Source organism: Zonotrichia albicollis, chromosome 19 (assembly GCF_047830755.1).
Source record: "Zonotrichia albicollis isolate bZonAlb1 chromosome 19, bZonAlb1.hap1, whole genome shotgun sequence".
Classification (NCBI taxonomy): domain Eukaryota; kingdom Metazoa; phylum Chordata; class Aves; order Passeriformes; family Passerellidae; genus Zonotrichia; species Zonotrichia albicollis.
In genome coordinates this window covers 8,230,060-8,248,875 of record NC_133837.1, presented here as the reverse complement: position 1 = coordinate 8,248,875, position 18,816 = coordinate 8,230,060, and the positions used below count along the sequence as shown (strand labels likewise).

General features: G+C 39.4%; 1 protein-coding gene across 5 annotated transcripts in view; it reads left to right on the top strand.

Annotated features, from left to right (window-relative positions):
- The window catches only part of CA10 (carbonic anhydrase 10), a 146,425-nt gene that overhangs the window by 43,803 nt on the left and 83,806 nt on the right, over nucleotides 1-18,816 (top strand). Inside the window, exon 2 of one of the 5 annotated variants that reach the window (XM_074554771.1) lies at nucleotides 9,580-9,664. The exons of the other annotated variants lie outside the window; for them this stretch is intronic. The gene's annotated coding sequence lies outside the window, so the exon portion shown is untranslated. The remainder of the gene's footprint in view (nucleotides 1-9,579; nucleotides 9,665-18,816) is intronic. 5 annotated transcript variants of the gene reach the window in all.

Sequence of the window (18,816 nt, the reverse complement as noted above, 5' to 3'; positions counted from 1 at the left end):
CTTGGGTACTTCTGCCATAAATCTGTGTGGAATGAGATAGAAATGGAAGAGATTGCGATATAACATGGAAACAGGGATAATGAGCGGCACTGCAATGTTGCCCCACTGCTACTCCTGTCATTATCCCACTTAGAAAAATTAGTCTTGTAAAACACCTCGAAAGAATTTCAAGAGTACTACAATTACAGTTGTGATTGTCAGGTAGGAATTCAGCTTCTCTTTCACTGAGAATGTTCACATCAGCATATTATAGTGACTTCAGGAAAATTATTCCGATTACACTGGTGATGGACACAGCACCAAAAAGGACTTTATATAAACACAGTGTGCAGCTTTTAATTTGCAAATCTCATTAGTGCAATTTAGTGTAGAATTTGCCACATCATACAGAGAAAAATATGGTCGTTACAGCTACACCCTCATCTGTGGTTAAAATGAACTCTTGTGAAGTAAAATCACACCACTGCTCTGTGCATGGTTCCACAGAGTAACTCTGCCTGTTGGTTATTGTCGCTGAAGCTTCACTGGTACTAACAAAAAACCTCTCTGTCAAATCCTGTTCTGCCTAATTAAGAAATCAAAAAGAGAAGGAAATGAGACTGTTACCTAAAGGTGGATACATCCTATGGTATGCAAGTACTTTCCTAATAGCTATGATTTTACTTGTAAATACAGATTCACAACGTTATTTGATCATAGCACTTCTTCACTAACCTGCTAAAAGTCCGTATATGTGTAGGATTCCTCAGACTCCTCAAATAGAGAATTACTGGAGACGCGACAGTCTGAAACCACTCATTTCTACTTAGTGAAAATTTCCTCCTGTTGTAACACCTCTCTAAAAAAGGTCACTTTTGAATTCACTGAACCATGAATGTATTGAACATACTCAGGAGCAAAATCCATGCTCGCCATTTAAATCTGCCTGCCTAGGAGGATGTGGAATTATTATTTGGATAAGTTTTACAAGCTGTTACTTACACAGATTAAAATACAGATAATCTATACCATCACCCCCATTATGGCATATCTGGGCACATACTGTTTGTGTGAGAGATTTATCCTCTCAGAACTCACCACAAAATACTGTCATTAATGCATTTCTGGGTACCTGCTGCCCCTGCAAGCTGTAAATCACATTATTATGGTTAATGAATCTGCCCAAAAAAGGAACCTTCCCGAATCTTATTGATTTTTTTTCCTAGCACTGAACATATTACTTAAAATTGTCACCTTTTACCTTTCTGTATAGCAACTGATTTTATATTAGGGCACTTGTTCATTTTATATTTATAAAATATACAAAAAAATACATTATTGTTTCCAGACCAAGCAGTCACCAGCTTTATAGCCAGGACATAAACCCTGAAAATAACAGCATAACATCATAATGGGAAACCTGACAGGTCGTTAACTACAGCAGTGCAAATGTGTCTGTAATTCACAAGTGCTTGTAGATAACACCCTGGCCTGCAGTCTTTCAGAGCCTGCAGCCTTTCAGAGTCTGTATGACCGATAAAAAGTCAGGGATGGAGCACAAAATAGCCAGGTCACACTGGAAGTTGTTCACTTGCCACCAGAGCACAGAGCAGACAGATGTTCTACCCCAACACAGAGGTGGTTCTTTAGATTACCTTTTATGACCTCCTCTAATTTTTTCTTCCTGTGTCTTTAATATCTGTGAGTTCGTCATGATGGTTTTGGTGAGGAATGAAGGTCTTTATTCAGAGAGATCATTTTCCAAATATGAAATGAGATGAAGAATAAATAGAAAAATGGATAAGCTGAGTTCAAGACAGCAGTTGGAGGCTGGGAGAGAATCACACAGCCAGTTCAGATATGCCTGTGCCATCAAGCTGGTCTGCCTGGCATCCCTGTGCTGTTGATTAAAGAAAAAAAAATGTTCCAGCAGATCCTTTGAATCAGCCCTGTGCTTTGGCTAAGTGACATGAAGCAGTGCAGCTGCCCCAGCAGAGAAGCAACAGGATGGGCACCGAGGGCCTGGCACCTCTTGCACAGGCATTACCAGAGCTGCCACTGCTTTGATAGAGCTGAGGAATGTTACAAATTATTATCTGCAGTGACATTTTGGCACTATCTCATACTATATATATAACTTCAGAGGCAAGGCAGGAAGGAGGGTGGATATATTCAGGCCAAGGAACAAACCCCATTCCACAGCCACTTGTTGCAGTTCAAAATGAAATCCAAAGGCTGAAAACATTTGCAGTAAAAGAATGGCATTTCAATTGATAGATGAAGAGATGAGATTTTTCCTCCTTGCTTATAAAATTGGTCAAGTAGGGTTTAGTTGAGTCTCTGAAATCCAAGCATCATGTGGTTTCTACACTACAATAATTATGATACAAGTCTGGCTGAAGTAGTTGCTACAAAAGGAAGAGCTGCTGCCAGTTTAGAAAATCCTAGGTTATTACTTCTGTCTGAAAATAGGTCACACTGAAAACAGTGGGATTTGCTTGTTGAGACAAATGCTACAGCCCTTGAATAAAGGCCATCAGAAGCTGATTCTTAAAAAAAAATTAGAAATCAATATTTACAAGATAGTATTCCCTTTCTAATGGTTTTATTTCAAACCATCTCTTCCAAGATTTTAACTGCAGTGAAATTATTTATTTCCACAGCTGTGCAGTGAGCCATCATCTCTTTTGTCCCAGAGTGTTCACACTTCAATTCCACTAATAATGTGCTTTTTGAGGAAATCACGTTTGAATACTTTGCTTCTCATGGACGAGAGGGGCTGAATGGGAGGAATAAACCTATGCACTGGCATCATGCTGGTGTTACCACAGCAGCAACAGGTACAGGATGAACAGGATGCTCAGCTGTGAGAGGAGCTGCTCCTCCAAATCTCAGTCAGGTGCAGTTAAAGCCATATCAGGATGCAGCTGGGAGTGATAGGTAATTCCCAGCTTTAGTCCCAATTTAGAACTGCAGGATTTAGCTGTTCTGTATGACTCAGAATACAGCGTATGACATAGGAGAGAACATCTCAGATTATGGAGTCAAGTGTTCTGTGTTTACAAACTGGGCTACATAGGTCATGGCTACAGAATTCCCCTTTCACCAGTGCATGTCAGGGCATTTCCCTGGAGGGAGTTCAGATTCCATTTCGCTTTTCCTGTCCTGCAGTTGGGCATCTTCAAATGGCTTTTCTTCGTTCAGATTAGGCTTTCCTAACATAAAGAACAAATGACTAAAGTCTAATAGGCTGTGGCTGAAACACTTTATATTGCATGACCTTGGCAGGCTCTATTATCCACATACTGACATCTTCAGAATTACTTAATATTTTAATGTGCATTTAAAATTGGTTAACCGCAGTATAAATTAAACTAATAGCGAAACTTGTCTCTCAAGGTTTTATTGCTCATTGTAATTTTATGTTTATAGGCTCACTGCTTTGTGGCAGGACTTGTGTTGGTTTAGTTTTAGAGAGTGCAGTAGGGAGAAGGTGGTGCCTTACCCAGAGCCTGGTGAAACCGATGGAACTCCTGCCATTTAACTGTCTCAGGGCAATGGTCACATCATTCTCACTGCCAAAGACTTGGATTTACTTTCCCAGTCAAGAACATTGTCCAGAGAAAATTAATATTTAGATAGAATTTTAAATACTTTTTCCCCGCTTATTTTACATGATTCTTCATGCAACTCCTGTGCCTCATTTAGTAAAAAAAGAGTAACCAAGATGAGAAAAAAAGATGAAAATTACATATTTGTTGAGCTGTGACATAAGAGTTGTGTGTCTTTAACAAGCACCTTTTTCCCATGAGAAAGTATTGGAATATGATCCCAATATTACCGGATGGAACATGCTTGGGCTTTGTCTGACTCTTGCTGCTTGACCAGAGGCGGCAGCTGAGGTGGTTTCACCTCAGAAACACCTTCGGCTGGCTGGATGTTGCAGCTGGCACTTGGGACAAGTCTGGGCAAGCAGGAACTCAGTTTTACCTCTAGTGGAAAGGCTTTAGCGAGGGTGAAGAAAAAAGGAGACGGGTCCTGCTGGAGGGTTTTCATGCAGAGCTTTATTCCTAGCACACAGACCTCTGAATGTTGCAACAGCTCCAACAGAACAAGAACTGCGTGGTCCCCGTGTCTTTTAAGCCCAGGGAGAGGGGGAGGGAAGGGGTAAGGAGCCACCAACCAGGTAGGAAGGGGGAAGTCTCAGGAGACAAGTGGCACCTGGATAGCCCAGTGTCCCCAGGGCTGAGGGGCATCTTTTGAACTGAGCCAGTCAGACGATGCCCTTGCTTGCCTACCAAGATTGACAGACAGCTCTCAGCAGAAGGCAAGGGGAGGAGGGGAAGGGAGAAAATATTGGCACACCTGGGAGAGGAACTGGTATAGCCGAAACAGGATATTACATCACACTGCAACAAAAAAGTGCATACCAAAGGTCATCTGCAGCCATAAAGACCTGTGTGAGAGTGCTTCAGTTAAGTAGCCCAGAGTACTGGACTGTGGAGGCTGTGTGGAATGTGTGACAGTGTCCAAGATAAAAGAGCAAGAAACATCTGTTCTGCCATTTCTTTGCGTGATTGGTTAGTCTCCTAATCGTTATGGCTGCATAGTTTGATCCTAAACTTGTACAATGAAAAAACATATAAATACTGGTGTGTGCTTAATAAAGTGATTCTGTTGACTTGAAACAGGGTCTGTGTTTTTTCCAGTCACTACACTTTGTGTAGAGATATGACTCAATTTCTACACCTCTCAGGGAAACCTAAATGGAATTCTGGAAAGGCCAGAGAAAAAGTACTAATTAAGGTGGCAGAAATTTCATTGAATAAAAGACATGAAGCACTAATCCTATTCGCAGGTTTGTCTGCCTTACCATTATTTGTCCTTTGTTGCTGATTCTGTAACTCCTCTTTTCACAGCCTTCTCTCAATTAATACATTAATAAATTACATCTGGGCAGGCTCAGATATTTACTTAAGGAAGTAATCACTGTAGAAGATGATTCAGAAATTCTTCCAGCTTGTTACATCAAGTCATGAGTATTTATGGTTATTGGTATCTGTTTCTCATAATAAACATTTTGCATTTGCATAGTTTTTGCATTAAAACTCTGTCTGAAATACCATTAGATTGTAAACATAAAGACATGAAGGAGCTCCAGAATGTGAATATTATGAAATACAGAGAAAAAGAAACTTTCCTGGCTTCACAGACATTTTAATTTAGAAAGTGCAGATTGAAACTCAGGATGTTTTTTCCCAACAGTTTACACTTTCAGGACTGGCCTAGTGTAGCAGTGTGAGTAGATGCTGAATTGCTGCTACCTTCCCAAAAGCGTCTCCACTGGAAGGCGTTTGGGCAAAGGGCAAGAACCAATAGGGAATGCCTGGGTGGATAGGTGGGGATACAAGGATCAATGGGGAAGCAGGGAACAGAGAACTTTCTAGAACTGGGGTATAAACATGGTAAAAGGGTTAGGTAAAGTCAACTGGCCAATGGGGAAGGCAGAACTGGGATCGATCAACATGGCACCGCAGAGCACCAGGGCGGAAGCCTTTTTCCTCAGCTTAACTTGTGGGGAATACCTGGAGCCTATGGTCTACCCTGTTGGGATTTCAGCTGACTAGAGACTGGAGAAGTACTGGACTCAGCCTAATTTGAGCTATTACACCTGCAAGATAGCGTGCCCTTGGGCCTAGCTGGGTATGATAACAAGTAGACAGAGAGACGTGGGAAAAGGGAATGTAGGCCCAAAAGAATGAGGAAGAGTTGATGGTATAGTTTAACCAATAGATCGCTTGGCTTGCAGAATATTCATGAGCTTATTTCTTGTGTGTATAAAAGTTTGAATCTCTTGCTAAATAAATGGAGCTTGCTGAACATTCATATTGAGGGTCTCAAGTTTTCCCTGCACCTGACAAATGGCTCATCCCCGACAAATGGCTCATTCTGCAACACTACCCTTCCAGGGCATGGCCATGGATCCTTCCCTGGCAGGCTCATGGGCCTCCACAGTTTAGCAATCTAAGTTCCAGTTTGTGGGCTTGTTAGGATTGATGGTCAGATCTGCAAACTTTATTCAAGTGCTTTAAAATGCAAATAACCGGCCAAGGAAAAGAAGGTAGATATCTGAGATACACATCTTTTCCAAAAGTCTCTGAGAGTTTGGCATCTAACTGGCTTAGGTAAGATGATCCCAGGAGGCACCTACTGTATCATTTAGTGCCTGAAGACCCTCATCGTTCTTTCTGTAAAGTTCCAAAGAACTTAAATACTCTTTAGATAAGAACTTCAGTGCCTGGAAGAGTATCCTCTGTTCTCTTAGGGGTTGAAAGTGGAGTAAAAAAAACTGAAGAATCAGTTAACCCCCCACCTCCTAAACCCTGCCACAAATGGAAATCCAGAGAAAGTTAAATGACTTTAAAGAACTATAGGCAGCAGAAATGATGTGAAAGATGTTCTTGTTTCTTGCCTGCTTCTGGAAAGATTTCTGGTAAACTGTTTCTAATGTGCCCTTCAGGAAGCTGTTACTAAGATACTGGCATTTAATTTTCAATTTCCTGCGTGACCTTGTCCTGCAATATTTTGCATTGGTTTTCATGCATAATGTACATTAAGACATGTTCAGCTACTCAGTACCTAATAGTGTTGCTGGGCCATATATTTACATTGAGGATTTTGTGGATCATGCTGATCCTAATTGGAGGAGAAGGGATTCTGAGGTTGCAGGCTTTTAAATACAAAGCTCTTGGAATGATGTCAGCTGGCTTTAGTAAGAAAATGTTTTCACGAGTGTTTTAAACATGTGGTTTTGCTTACCAATCACACACCTACATTTTTTCTAAGCTGCATTAAACTGCGGTAACATCTGCCTCTGAGAAGAACAGGGTACTAAATCCTGTACCATCAGGTAGACATTGCCTCTGTGGGACTGGGCAGAGGGGTGCACTGGGATCTTCCTTGAATTTCATACACTTTTATACATTAAAGAGTTGTCAGCAACTCTGCCTTTTAACACACCTGGGCAGAGAGAGGCAGTGAATGTTTCTGTCTTGTGTCGGTAAAGCAAAGCTTCACTTTCTCTCCAAATGTTCCGCTCTGTGGCCTGGCATATCTGCTTTTATGGCCAGAATCTGCAGTCAAAAACAGTGCACTGGGCACTCCAGCCCAGAACATGCTCTTCTATGATTATGCCAAAGCTCCTACTGATGTAACTTCTAAAACTGTCTTGAACTTCACAGGAGTCCTCCATACTGTAGTGTTAAATATGCAGGAAATTGCTATTTTAGGAAAGTGCTTTTCCTTTACAGCAGGAGTTTAACAAATAGAACGAGATTCAAGTGTCCTTATTCAGAGACTCTAAATTTGGTGTGTGTTTTCACTCCCTAACTTGCCTCTTCACTTTGTGACATATTTTAAGAGAAGTCAAGATGATACAGTGCCTCACCTCCATATAGCTGTGGGTAATCTTGTCACAGGACAACTTGATTTTCCATTCTGTCCCTACCATACTTCACAAGGAATTTAAATACAGAGAGAATTTCATACTATGAATGGACAGAATTGCAGATGCATAGAGAATTTCACATTATGGATGGACATAATCCCAACTATATTTATATCTCCTCACTGTCTGGCTGAGCTAATGCCCAGATTTGTTCATTGTCAGAGTCTGAATTCACTAGAAGCTTAACAGAAATGATGAAACTTTAGCATTTTCATGAGCTCAGTTGGATATTTCATCCCCTTAAACCCCAGTGCTTCAGCAGAGGCATTCAGCCACCAGCAGAGCTCCATAAAACCACCTGCTCCCAAGAACAGGAAGAAAATCCTGTATCTTTAGGCATTGCACTAATAAATTATCAAATTCTGCTCCCTATATTTGCAACCAAAACTTCCAAACAGACCTAGCCATTGTGTAGTGCAATCCAAAACACCGACCGCCAAAGGTCACAGTATTACATTTCACCAGCCTCTAATGTTATTGTTCTCTTCATGCTAATACTGGGTTTTTGGGTTTTGTCAAGCATCTTTTTTAAAACCATCTTCCTTCCCATATGGCTCTACAGTTGAGCTTCATACAGACACATTTATATTTGTATATATACCTACACCTATAGGGATTTTTCACTTTTAAGATTCAAATGTTTGATGTACAAAACATTTATCTAGAGCATGCCTTCTGTAACACCAGGAAACAATATATGTGTGGTAAAAATTAATCTAGTGGTTGAAGAACAGCAAATATTAAATATTTTACAAGCGAGAACTTAATTAGTAGAATTTTATGATGTGTGAAGATGGATAAAGTGCTCCTGGAATGCCAAGGTCTTTGCATGAAGATGCACAAATAATTTCAGGTTGGATTTTAATTTTTTTAAATTGCTTTTATGAATTGAAACAACTATTGGGATGCAAAACCTTTTTTTCGCAGCATTTTCTTTTCAGGAATCTGTCCCCCTATTTTTGCATTTTTTAATGGTTTTAACATTGAATATTTTTTGTGAACATGCCACTGATAGGATTTGGGCCTTTAAAAATCAAGTTTTAGAAAAAAACCATAGGAAATCAGGATATATCTAATTCTAAATTAATATCAGCCAACGAATATTGGGAAAAGCCTATTGTTTTATTTGTAGATGCAGAAGGTGGATCATCTTGGTAGTTTCCAATGTCTCTCTGACCTTTTTACCCCATTTCTTATTATTCTTCAAGATTTTTTACTCTGCTCTTTTTTTTTTTGTAATTTCACCACTCCACATACTACACTGTACACAATGCTCAGTTCTAGTTTCTTCATACACCTTCAGAATACTCTTGTGATTATTTAAAATAGCTTGTACCCTATCATTTGCAAATAATGTAGAGTATTTTATCCAAACCAATGTTTTCGGTGATAGCTGAATTGGGGATCTGAGCTTATTTAAAATTTCAAATACAACATTAATCATTGAACCCTCAGACCAGCCTGATTCTACTTTCACCTACAAAAAATACATCCCAGTTTTACACATGAGAAATTTTGTGCACATTTCTGGCATGGAGTCTACCGCAGGTAATAAATTTGATAAAAGATCACAAGAGTTTGAGTATTTCATTCCCTCATTTATGGCCTGGTGAGTGTGCAGTGTTCTGTGCAGACACAGGAAGCTACTGGGGCCAGTCAGCAAAGGAAGAGGATGTTTGGGATAGAGGAACAACAATTTCCATATTGTGCAAAGGATAGCGGCAGAAGCGTTACCACTTTCAATCTGATTTTGCAATGCCACTTAGCACGTGTTCAATCCAGCATCCTTTTCAGTTGCAGTAATCTAAAGTTAGGAATGTGCTTTGAAGAGTAACAGCAACCCACAATCAAGCATAAGAAGAATGTCAACAGCAGACTTAGCTCTCATTGCAAGGTCCATGAGCAATGGTTTTATCCAGATTTGGTTTTTGCTTTGACCAAAATAAATGCAAAATTTTATTTAGTAAAACAGTGAGACCAGAATTCTTCAACAAAACTGGCAGCTGAACCCAAGAACATATGTCCAATTTACTGTGTGGGCAAGATATTTCTACATAACTCTAAAAATAAGTTGTTGTGTTTGTTTTCTGAAGGTGGGAGTGACCTTCTGGAGATACTTGAGCTTTTAGGAATCATCTTCAACAGGAAATGAATCACCTACTGAGTTCACCGTGTTCTGTAGGTATTTCTCATTCTAAATTTAGTGTCTCCAGGACTGAGCCTCTTCTCACCATTTTTACCTCAGATGTGCCTCAGTATAAAGGGTGTAGAGAATAATCTGGGTGTGTGGAATTGCTTCTGAATTCTACCACAACCAAAATTGTAGTAATGAGGTAAAAAGTTAAAATTTGATCAGGAAGAATTACAAAATGTGTTTGTAGGTAAACATTTTGTGTAATTATGTAAGACTCGTTTGTAGCTCCTGTTCTGATCTCCATTTTTAAACTGATTATAATTAACTGAATAAAATGAAGTAAGATTTCCTTGTTATAAAGCATCCCAAAGCATGTCAGTCTTAAAGCAATAACCAACATCCTGTGTGTTTGAGGTTTTAATTCCTCAGCTCTGCACTGCATTGCCATTCAGAGTGTTAAATGTGAGTGTAAACAAGAGGGAGCCTCATGGTTATTTCTTGCTTCAAGAAAGAAGAGGATTCCATTTCTCTTTACTAGATCAAGTCCTGTTTTACTGAGAGAACAGAAAGGTAACGTGAGAAACCATCACATGTTCTCAAGGAACAGAAGTGATTCGAGAATATGGAAAATTATGTAAATTGGCTATTCTTCAGCTATGGTCTCTTGAATTGGTCATGGGCAGCCAAAAAAAAAATGAAGACAAAAGTCCTAAGCAAACACTTCCAGTTCTGCTGTCTGCGACTCTCCTGAGAGTCACACAGCCATACCCCCACCACAAACAGTCAGGTGAAGCCCTGGAAGTCTGAGCTTTGGAAATGGAAAGAAAATCTGCTGCTCATCAGCTTTCATAGCGAAGAAATACCAAGCAATTCTTGTTTGGAATATGTGCTGTGATTCCATGGGCAGGCTTCCCAGAGACTGGTTGGTGGCACAGAAAAGCCTGGTGGCAGCAGGCCAGCTGGCACCCTCAGCAGCACGCCATGATCTCTGGAACCCCTGAGAAACAAGCAGAGCTTCCTCCACAGATGGCTGTCAGCCTCCTCCTCATCCGTTCCACAGCCTGTGACTCCCAAATCAATATTTTCATAGGCAGTTCAAAATTCCAGCTGTGTTGGAATGCCAGGCTTTTTCTTGCTCCAAGGTCAGGGCGAATAAAACTCAGGAGATGTTGTTTTTGAAGTCTCACTCTGAAGTTTATTATCCTTATCTATTACAAACTCACGAGATGTGAGCTCTCTCTAACGAGTCAGGAAAGTGACCTAAAATGGTGTCTGTTCAAGGCTATTTAAGTTCCAATTATCCAATAAACAGTAGACATCTGTATTATTTATGCTTCTAATCCAATTATGATCACCGGAAACCTGCAATGCAGACAACTTTCACCCAGTTAGAGGGAACCATCTAGATTCCTGAAGAAGAAGGAGGAAGAAGGTGCAAAAAAAGACAGCTAACCCACACCCAAAATTCTCCATCCCGGGAAGTCAGGTATTCACATGTATCTTTCTGGCGATGATCGATGTTATCCACAGGGCGATGATCGCTCTTAGGCATCTTCCAGTGACTCGGGATAACAGTGATCATCACGCTGCGTGCATCTATTCACAGGCTAAGTGCCGATCGTTCTCCTACCGCCTTCAGGAATGTCGGAATTTGAATAGACATAGACGTCTGCCTCTCAGGCTGCTTGTGGTCAGAGACTCGTTTGGATTTCACAATCTTTATGAAATACATTCTTTTATAGCATGAATTATTTCCCAGCATATATTACAGTACCAAATTTCACTGTATTTTACCAACTCTTCGCACATCTCTCAGCAAAGGATGAAAGAGCACTGACCTGGCTTTGTGAAAACGTGGTCCAGCAGCAGCCGTTGTGTCTGCAGAATGTCGAGGCTTTTGTTGTACTTGTTGCCAAACCATTGCCACTGTCCTGATAAGCTTTTGCAATGTTTGTCTTTGAACAGCTAAATAACTGAGGTTTCAGTTGTATTGTCTTTGAGATTAATTGTAAATATCTGCCGGCTGGTGAGGACAGTAATTCTTGCAGTTGTTCAGCAGAGTTCCGAAAGGATGCTGGTTTATTTATTTTGTCAAACTCTGCTTTACAATTTCTGTGTAATTTAAGATTATGTGTCTGGATTTTTCCTTTCTCTTCCTCATTACCAAAGGTTTTATGTACAATTATTTAAAATGTTGTAAAAACTGGAAGTAGAAATCATCATCAAAGCAAAATGAAAATTGCCCATTAATGCTGCCATCTAGAGACGGCATCATTCAAAAGTCTGTGTCTGTGTAATCTGTAGAATCCTATTCTATTGTCAATGAGAAAAATTAATTTAAAAGTTTCACTGAAACCTCTTCTGTAAGGAAATAAAACTTTTACACTATCACACAACCATTTGTGGGAAGCAAAAATGTTTCTTTCAAAGGCCAGTACAAGCAGGAATAGATGTATACGATAAGCAACTGAGCAGATGGCTAGAAAAATGAAAGTAAACGGCTGAGAAGAGGTCCCTGTGACATTCACTATTAGAGACAACAGTGGCTGTTAATAAAGCAGAGTTAATTCTATAGCAAGGAGCGAAATATTTAATCAGCACTACTTCATACATAATTTAATTAACTGCCTTCACTCATCAGTATTAACAAGAGCTGGAGCTTGGATTAATGTGCTTGAGCTTCATCACAGCACTCCCAGTCTGCTTAAATGCTGCCAAAACTTTAATAAAGTGCTGCCAGTCAAATTATAGTATCTGAGCCTAGTGCATCAATGTGCTGCTATTACAAATCATCCTCTACTCACATTATTGTTTGCTAATTCCTTATTTATGCTGATCTCTGCACTAAACAGTTTAATTAGTGCACAGTGGTAGAACAAGTTTAATTTCTTTTCCCTTCCTTGATGACATCTTTAGTATCATCCAAGTTACTGAGCAATAGCTATAAATGGTGTATCCATGTGTTTTCAACCCCCTCAATTTTTTAAATAATTGCTTTAATCAGATACATGGATTGCCACAGCAGAATTTCTACTAGTCTGAAAAGGATAAATGCTAAATTAATTTCTGTCTTGGTTTTTAAAAACATTCCTGTTGGGGTCTGTATTTTTCTGTGTGTAACACAGATCTCATCCTCAGTTCCTATGAATAGCCCTGATTGTGCCACTTGCTGTGGCTTGTATTCCTTGTTCTTTCTGTGCCTCCAGGAAGAGATAAAGGACAATGAAGGTTTCCAAAGTATTTTTCTTTCTGCCATTGGGACTTGATTCTCAGAATCTGATAAACCTTCCTCAATAGAAGGTGAGAGAATGATGCTTTGTCATTATATCCCCTCCTGTCCTACCTGTGGCCAGTCTCGCCCAGGAGCCTTTGGAAGAGTTAAACCCAATCTTAAGAACTGCTGAAGGGGAAGGGAAGCAGCCTGACACTGCTTATTCCACCTTTAACTCTTCTGAAATAAATCTCTGCTGTTCCACAAAGCCCTTGGCTACTTTTCAGCTGGGTGAATTGAGGCCAGACCCTGGCATCCAAAAGGAGATTTGAAAAGTGCTTTGAAAGTCAAGTTCTGGAAGCATTACAAGTTGTCATAAGAATCACAGCAAGATAAATGACATTACAGAGAAAAGGCAGAAGAGCATGCTGTTTTATATATATATATTTTTTTTTTCATCTTACCAGAAGAAGAGAAATGAAGATGTCAGTTGCAGCTTTTGGTTACTGCCAAGAGTCTCAGTTCAGGAGTCCACAACATGAGTTTGAGGGAAATTTTGTTGGAAAGTAATTTAGAATTGTAGACCATTCAGAAACCTGTTTTGGAGGGACAGAAAGGCATGTGCAAGTCACACTTGACTCTATTCCACCTGAATAAATTTTCTCTTTTACCTTGGCTTTTTGATACTATTCCTGTCACCCGGAGTATGCAAAATCCAAGGAAATCAAAGGTTTTATAACCATCCAATCCCTCAATCCATGAGGTGAAACGAATGGAGGCTGAATTGGAAGTGGTGTCATTATTTTGGGACCTGTAGCTCTGTACTTGGCATCAAGTCTCTTGAGGACAAGTGAGGACTGGAAAATGCAGCACAATACATGAAAGGAAGAGACAGCAGCCAGAATTTCTCAGAAGAACAGAGAAACTGGGTCAGTCAAGAACTACATAGGGAGGAGTGCTATTTATGCTATGTGTTCAGCAAGTAGGGCCATCTGAGAATTTAGCAACTCATCCAAAAAATATTAGAGGTTAAGGCTAAGTTGGTTATATTTTTAAAACAGAAAACAGTGGAGAATCAAACCCTCAACTTTTAATAAAAGTCAGCATAACTCCATTAATTTAACCAGAGCTCTTACCAGTTCCAAACCTCTTCCTTGCAGTTAATATTTGTCCTTTAACATGTTTTGATAGGAGTGTTGGCAGCAGCAAAGGAAATGCTAAGTCCCCAAGTATTTCCTAACCTTGTGTCCTTATCAGAACCTGTATAACAGTCACAGATTTTCAGGGGTTCAGCACTGTGCAAATGCCTTGCAGGTGGTGAAAGTTTCTCTCTTAAAGGTGCGTAAAATGAACTATGTTCACACTAGAGAAATAGTTTGAATCTGCTGATAAATTTGAAATCCTGCTTTATCCTTTGGAGTTATGTTTAAAATAGAAGATATAAGTTCATCTAAAGGGAGATGAACAGTGTCTACCCAAAATCTGATTTAGACTACTAAAGAGGCACTTATGCTTTCAGCCTTTTAACAGAAGGAGGAGAACCACTTTGTAAATCAGTTTCTAAGTTTCAGGCACTTTTGGTGAGATTGAAAATAAAAAATAAATTGATCCAGAAAATCAGCAGACATTTCATGATGTGAAAGTGCTGGCGCAAGGATTGTTGCAAAATGGAAACTTTAGAGATGGTTATGAATGGGCTGCACCAGGATTTTTCTGTGCAGCGGCTGCATTTGTCAATGAGATAAAAACCTGGCAGAAGATACAGCACTATTGATTTACGAATGATTTGGTCAGACTCCGTTTAAAAACAACAGAATAAGGAGCTCATGCAATTCACTGTAGCAAAAGAAAATGCAATGCTTGCAGTGAGGGGATATTAGAAAACTGTCTTGTTCCTTCCTCCATGTGTGGTCCTGCTAGTAATTGTCAAGAAAAAAAAAAAAAAAGACATTTTAATGGTAAAAAAAGGAAAAAAAAATAATAGATGTTCCTAACAACCTTTTCTGCTTGTGAGCTTTCTGCCCTGCACACAAGGAGTCACACAGGCTCCGTGCTGAATGTCACTGTTGGTCAGAGCTCCAAAGGCAGCTGTAAATTCGCGTCTTTCACATCAAGAAGATGGTGCCAGATAATGGGTATGGATTTTCTGTACATCATGATTCTGTCATCCAGCTACCACCTGTACTGAACCTAATGATTGTCTGAATAAAGCAGTACTCCATAAACTTTACTGCTGAGCAAACAGCATGCTGTTGGCAACATCATACTCTGCTCTCCCTTTTAGCCCTTCAAAAGATGACTCAATTACCATTTAAAATTTTATACTGCCTATGAAGTTAAGGACTGGAGAATTAGTAGTCAGCTTGAAGGTATTTTGAAAAGAGCAAATATATCTTAATGTAAAGAAGTAACAGGTTTGAATGCTAGTGTTAAAAGGACAAGTCAGTGTTGGTGTTAATTTTTTTAGGATGTGCACAGTGAAGAACAGGCGGATGAAAATTAGGGATTCTGTCAGCATCTAAGAGGAGATGATCAGAGATGCCCAGATTCAGGGAAGAACTGGAAGAACTAGAAATTGCAATTTATTTCCTTCTGGAAAAGTCAAGGCAAATGGTAAAACGGTTAATTAGAAATAGGCCTGTGAAGCATGGCATATTTTCCTTTCTTAAAAGCTGGGGCAGGTGTTTGTCTCTAACATGCTTTTATCTCATAGCAGAATTTCAGGGAAGCTGCCTTAACCTTACATCTTATTTAAGGTTCAGTCTAAGTTCAAAATATGTGTAACATCTTATTTAAAACTGGAACGAAACTTACTTAATTTTATTGTGTTCACTGCCTCATGGTCTTATATAGTCAGTGATCAGAACAAGCACTGCCAATTTCAGGAATTCATTTTCTAATGCAACATTTTATAAAATTTTTATATAATTTAGAAATGCTAATGTACAAGGGATAACAAGAACTAGAAAAAATAAGGAAGAATTAGAAAACTCTTGATAAACTCAGGAGTTTCCATGCATTTAATTAAACCTCATTCATGACAAAATATGAGTATGTATGAGTGCAGATTAAGAAGCTAAATGTATTTGTGAGTTTTCACACTTCTATATTGTGAGGGATTTTTAATGTATGAGTTATTAAATGTGAACCATGGAGCTTCCTGTCAGCTACTGCTTCACACAGCTGAGTTAGGAAAGAGAGGAGTATGGAAATATGAGACCAGATAGAATGAGACAAGCTATTTGCACTCATCTGACATCAAGGTAATGCACCAAAACTCATCTAATAGATGGTTTGCTAAAATTTTCTTGCATCTTAGACTACGAAACAAAGTTAAATACAGAATACTCAATTTAAAAGCAAACCAAATAAGAATATGTTGCATATCTCAAATTAAGGGGGTTTGGTATTCATGCTAGCAAGTTGCAGTAATCGTCCTAAACCTTAACTGTTACCTGTAAGCACTTTGTAACAGGGGTCTGGTGGGCCATGGCAATTATCTGCTGCTAAGTTTGGGTGTCCTCATTAGGTGATTTTCTTATTGATTGTATGTCCGCAGGATTTTCAGGGATCCCAAGGTCTAGGATTTACCATCCAGGTGATTCTGCCTGGGGGTGAAAAAAACTTCCTGCAGAAGATTTGAGGAGAAGCCCCTTCTCCTGCTTGGAGAGGGACCAACCACATTTTTACCAGAAAGTGCAACTCCTGAGCACAAGTGGATCAGTCACACACAAGTTACCTATAATGTCCACATCAGGAATATTTCCCAGAAGACTGAGTCCATCAAAATATGCAGGGTTTTTAATGCTGTTAGCGCCTGCTTTGATTGTGAACCCAGGGCAGCCTCAGCCTGAGGAGAGCAGCAGTTGCCTTGGAAGTTGATCTGTTTGTTTTGAGTGCAGAAAATGAGGCTCATCTGCTTAATGAGCTACAGAGTGTTTTCAGACTTTTAAGGAGTTATAAGTGTTACTGCAGGGAAACAGAGGCCTTTAAAGAAACCTCACTAGGCTGCAAAAAACTGTGCTTCCTACTTTTTCAATGACATTTCTAGAACTGGAGGCTTCCTAATAACTGGCATGTGTGGAGATGCCCAGGCAGGTCTGTGATGAGTGCTGGGGATTGGAGCATTAGTCAGTCCCTCTGAACTGCTCTATCCAGACAACATTTCATAAGAACTTTTGATTCAAAATGCATTGCAAAAATCCTTCCACCAGCAGAGGCAGCTTCATGTGGTATCAGAGAAGAAATTTCCCAGAGGTTATAGTTTACGGGGTTTTATTTCTTGCAGATTGGGAGTGCATTTTTTGAAGGAAGAGAAAGTGAAAACAGACTAAGTCAGTTGTGTGAACAAAAACTGAGATTCTTCCTCAAACCCCTGAAATTATCCCCTCTGTTTAAAAGGTTGTGCCCATTTTGATTTTATTATATGACACACTGCAAAAACAGAACATGCATGAAACACATGGAAGTTAAAGAGGGAATTTCAGAGATTTCAAGAGATATCAAGCATAAATTTGAAATTAGATGTGGATAGCTTATTTAGTGTCTTTTGTCAAGTGCTGTGTATTCAGAATGTATCTGTGGTTGAGGGAAGCACTTAACTGTAAGCACTAAAATTGCATTGTTCCCTTCCAAAGCTGTTAAACTTATGATGTGGTGATGCTGAAGGTTTCAAAGGAGTGATTATTACTAAGAAGCACAGTCATAGCAAATCAGTGGTGTAACAAGAACACAGGCCTTGCGAAGTTTCTGAATAACTCGCACGCAAATACAGCAAAAGGTATTATTTCACATCATAAGACTGACAAGCAAATCACTGGGCCAAATCCCAAGAAACGATGTATAAAGACCTTTTTTTCTATTAAATTGGCCACAGTTAATGCTACAGACACTAAATTGATACTCCTCTTGTAGCAGGCTGGTTGTAAGTGGTGCAGGAATTGTCATTCTGTTGCTGTGCTGGTTTCCTTTGGCAGCATAATAGATATATCTGTTACTTCAGCTGACAACAGCAAATAGTGCAGAACAAAGAAAAGGCATCACTATTGATGGAGGTAAAGCCTCCAATGACAATTGCCTGCCTGAGAGACACAGACTGCCCTGTTCCTCTTGCACAAACGTTAAATAGTCAAGGAAAGTTTGGGTAGTACAGTCCAGACTTTAGGAAAATAATGCAGCTAATACCAGCCATGAGAGTATTTGTTTTGCTAAGGTTTTGTGATTCATGTTCAACTTTATTCTATTCTGACATACGCACATTCCATTTTCCTCATAACATGTTCATTCTTTTCTGTTAAAGAGGAAAAGCAAAGTGGAGCAAGTTTAGTCACTGTGTAGTTTGTAGTTGCTAAAGTCTTGCTGCTCTTCTGCTCAGATGACTTCAGGCCAACAGGGATTCTATTTCCATGTGTACCACTCCAGTTCAGCAATATTTCTACAGCTGTTTGAAAAGAAGGGTAGGACCTTCTTAAAATACCTTTCGTAAACCTCAGATCAAAAAGGTTTTTTATGTATTGTCACAGATCAAGATGGAGAGCTTTTTTTAAAAGAAAAGTTCTCTTTCTCCCAAAAATCTCAAAAACTCATTAAATTTCCTCTGTGCCTGAGACAGTGCTGAAACTTGGCTAAATAAACCAGAAAAATACTGTTTTGTTTGCAAGACTGATGTTCACTTCTCTTTGGACAGGTCACACTGAAAAAACCTCTTAATAGTAGGCGCCTGTAATGAATTTGTATATGGCAATTTTAGTGGGTTTTATGATACTGACTTTGGTAGCTTTGTGTTAGAAGTTTAAACAGAAGAAAGAATGCTAAATAGAGCTAATCTGTACTTCTAAGCCTTCTGGATATTACTTCTACTAGAAATGTATAAATAATAAAAATAAATCACATTGGCAGATACCTGAAACACACAAGGCTCTTACAGAAAAATAAACATTGTGGCCATGAATAAGAGTCTGTGTTCTCTTTTTCCCTGAGAGCACA